At 45.6% G+C, this 4112-nt stretch overlaps 1 long non-coding RNA gene across 1 annotated transcript; it reads right to left on the bottom strand.

Moving 5' to 3' along the window:
- Nucleotides 1-271: 271 nt before the first annotated feature.
- LOC309630409 lies at nt 272-3171 on the bottom strand. Its single transcript, XR_014245650.1, has 2 exons — nt 1507-3171; nt 272-1188 (listed from the first exon to the last, which is right to left on the bottom strand). It is a non-coding gene; the product is annotated as an uncharacterized lncRNA (long non-coding RNA).
- Nucleotides 3172-4112: the final 941 nt, after the last annotated feature.

Genomic DNA, 4112 nt, shown 5'->3' with positions numbered 1-4112 from the left:
ATCACCTTTTACATCCTACTGGCCAGAGGCAGGTCCCCACCTGCAGCCCACAACAGGGTGGGAGGATCTCACATCTCTCCATCCTCCTGGAAGTGAAGTCTGTTGGGAGGAGCATCAGGTCTTGCATGGTGGCCAACATAGGCATTGAGAGGGCACCAGAATGGAATATTACTCAGCCACTAAAAAGAATGAAAAAATGCCATTTGCAGCAACATGGATGGACCTAGAGATTATCATACAAAGCGAAATAAGTCAGAAAGAGAAAGACAAATACCATATGATATCATTTATATGTGGAATTTAAAATACGACAAATAAACATGTCTATGAAACAAAAACAGACTCACAGATACAGAGAACAGACTTGTAGTTGCCAAGAAATAGCGGGTATGGGGGAGGGAGGGATTGGGAGTTTGGGGTTAGCAGATGCAAACTATTATATATAGGATGGATAAACAACAAGGTCCTACTGTATAGCACAGGGAACTGTATTCAATATCCTGTGATAAACCATAATGGAAAAGAATCTGAAAAAGAACATATAAATGTATAACTGAGTCACTTTGTTGTACAGCAGAAATTAAACACAACATTGTAAATCAACTATACTTCAATAAAATTTTTTAAAAATAAAAGGGGCACCAGTGCTGTGTCAGTGTCCTGGGGCCACCCTAACAAATCACCTCAGCTTAACCACAGAAATGTGTTGTCTCACAGGCCTCTCTCCCAGCTTCTCGTGACCTCAGGTGTCCTAGGCTTGTAGATGTGTCTTTCCCATGTCTTCACATTGTCTTCCCTTTGTGTACATCTCTCTCTGGGTCCACATTTCCCCATTTTATAAGGACACCAGACATCTCGGGCCATCTAATGGCCTCAACTTAATCATCCACAAAGACCTTACTTCCAAATAAGGTCGCATCTAGGGTTTTGACTTGTTTAAAGTAGGCCATTGTTTTGTTTTCTTTTGTTTTTCCTGAAACATTGAATATTTCTTATTTATGTTGGGGTGCAATTCACATAACATACAGCTAACCATTTAGAAGTGAACTATTCAGTGACATTTAGTCCATTCGCAATGTTGTGAAACCACGACCTCTATCTAGTTCCAAAATATTTTCATCACCCCAAAAGGAAACTCTGTACCCATGAAACAATGGCTCCCCAGCCCTGGCAACCCCCAACCTATGCCTTTGCTTTTTTTTTTTTTTTTTAAATTTATTTATTTATTTATTTATTTTTGGCTGCGTTGGGTCTTCGTTTCTGTGCGAGGGCTTTCTCTAGTTGCGGCGAGCGGGGGCCACTCTTCATCGCGGTGTGCGGGCCTCTCACTGTCGCGGCCTCTCTTGTTGCGGAGCACAGGCTCCAGACGCGCAGGCTCAGTAGTTATGGCTCACGGGCCCAGCTGCTCCGCGGCATGTGGGATCTTCCCAGACCAGGGCTCGAACCCGTGTCCCCTGCATTGGCAGGCAGATTCTCAACCCCTGCGCCACCAGGGAAGCCCTATGCCTTTGCTTTTTAAGGGATTATTTTGAGTATACTGAGCTTACTCTGGTCCATCCCCCTACCCTTCACCTGGGCATCCCCAGAGAGAGCTCACAATAATCTAGGGGTGAGTAATATTACCATGTTAGGCAGGGTTCTCCAGATAAACAGAGCCAACAGGATGTATATGTGTATAAATAGAGAGAGATTTATTTTAATTACTTGGCTCACATGATTGTGGAGGCTTAGTGAGCCTGCAATCTGAGGGGGTAGTTCCGGCAGGCCGACTCAGGGAAGAGTTGCAATTCAAGTCTAAAGGCCGTCTGCTGGCAGAACTCCCTACTGCTTGGGGGACATCAGTCTCTGGTCCTTGAGGCCTTCAGCTGATTGGGTGTGGCCCACCCACACGATGGAGGGGCAACTGCTTTCCTCAAAGCCCACCAACTGAAACGTAAACCTCACCGAAAGAAAACATCCCCCCCAGAAACACCTAGAATAACGTTTGACCAAACATCTGGGCACTGTGAACCAGCCAGGTTGACAAACACAATTAACCGTCATGACCGTGAATCATCACCCCCTTTCCAGAAGTGAGAAAACTGAGCTCCAGGGAGGTGAGCAGCCCCTGGTGAGATGGTGGAGCTGTTTGGTCCCAGACAGGCTGGCTTCAGTGTTCACACTCTATCCCCCATGCACAGCCTTCTGTCCACACACCAGCCTCAAATAAACTGCATCCGAGACCAGGGACCCCTTCTCACGCTGGGGTTTCTCCACCCTCCTGGTCTTGCTCATGTTGAGAGTTTCTTCCAGGCCCTTGGGCAGCAAGAAACTTGCAGGAGCTTCTCTGAAAGCAGCTCGTGTCTCCTATTAGGACACCTTTGGTTTCTACTGTCCTAACCCACCTTCTACAAGAGAACTGGATTTCCCCTCTTCTCCTACCTTCCTGGGTGTCTCCCTCCTCCCCCCTGGTCCCCTTGTCCCCCCGGCCTTAACTGCAGTCCCTGTGGCTCACACACTCCCCTGACTATCCCTGCACTTACTGGCCTCAGAACTTTCCACGGCCTTCACTAAAATAAACATGTGAAAAGCACTTCAGCCTGCTGGAAATTACTGTGGGAGGAATGAACTGCAGGCCGCACATTCAGGTATGTAAGAAAAAACACTTTTAAACCAGACAGAGGAAGACAAATATCATATGATAACGCTTATATGTGGAATCCAAAAAAAAAAAAAAGATACAAATGAACTTGTGTATGAAACAGAAGCAGACTCACAGACATAGAAAACAAACTTATGGTTACCAAAGGGGAAAAGCGGGGAGGGATAAATTAGGAGGCTGGAATTTACATATACACACTATTATATATAAAATAGATAAACAAGGACCTACTGCGTAGCACAGGGAACTCTACTCAATACTCTGTAATGACCTATATGGGAAAAGGCTCTAAAAAAGAGTGGATATATGTATATGTATAACTGATTCACTTTACTGTACAGCAGAAACTAACACAACATTGTAAATCAACTATACCCCAATAAAAATTAATTTAAAAATAAAATAAAATAGATAACCAACAAGGACCTACTGTATAGCACATGGAACTCTACTCAGTATTTTATAATAACTTATAAGGGAAAAGAATCTGAAAAAGAATATATATATATATATATATATATATATATATATATATATATATATATATATAACTGAATCACTTACTGTACACCTGAAACTAACACAACACTGTAAATCAACTATACTTCAATTAAATAAATAAATAAATAAGAAAAATCACTTTTATTTCCTAAAAGTAGCAGCACGGGGGCCACACAAAGGGGAGGGTGGGAGACTGCAGCAGGGGCAAGGGCAGGTCCTATCCATCCCCCTCAGTATGTCCAGTAAGTGCCCCAGGCCTGCGGTGCCTTCCCTGTACCCTCAAGCCCAGCATCCCCTCCCCACCCTCCCTCTGAAGTCAGCCACGTGTGGGCCACTGACGTGGAGCCCAACCTGCCCCTCCTGGCCGGCAGAGCCTGGGGACCTCGGTCCCTCCTCCGTCTCTTAGAATCACCCCCAGACAATCCTGTCTCTGCTTTTCCCTAGAGGTAAACCGTGTCACTTCATGTCCTTTACGACACCTACCCTCAACTTCCATCACTACTAAGGGCATTGGAAACAGGTGTCCGGAAATCCAGCCCAAGCCTGGTTGGAAGTCTGGTCACTCCACAGCTGCCTTCAGCCTGAATGGGCAGAGGGCCTAAAGAAAGGCAGGGGAGGAAAAACCACCCTCTATACCTCGAAAAGTTATTCCGCCAAACTGAAGAACGCGCTCGTGGAGTTTTCTTGGGACCTTATCAGAATGGCGTCTGGAGAGAAGGGTTTAGATGGGACGCACTGCTGTGACTTGGACTCCGCTTCCCAAAGCCCTGGCGTCTCACTTTGGAAATGGCACGAGGTGCCTGTTTGCCACAGGGACTCAGTAAAGAGAACACGCTTCGTCAACAGTTCAGTGCATCCCCCAAGAAATAAAAGCCACGGTGGTGAGAAGAAATGAAGTTAAAAATTGAGAGCTGAGAGCAGCCTTAGAGATCATCTAGTCCGATTTCCTGCCATGGAGGGAGTCATGGGC

Source organism: Balaenoptera borealis, assembly GCF_965194805.1.
Source record: "Balaenoptera borealis genome assembly, chromosome: 6".
NCBI lineage: Eukaryota > Metazoa > Chordata > Mammalia > Artiodactyla > Balaenopteridae > Balaenoptera > Balaenoptera borealis.
The sequence above is the reverse complement of the archived record's forward strand: the minus strand, read 5'-3'. Positions and strand labels throughout refer to the sequence as shown.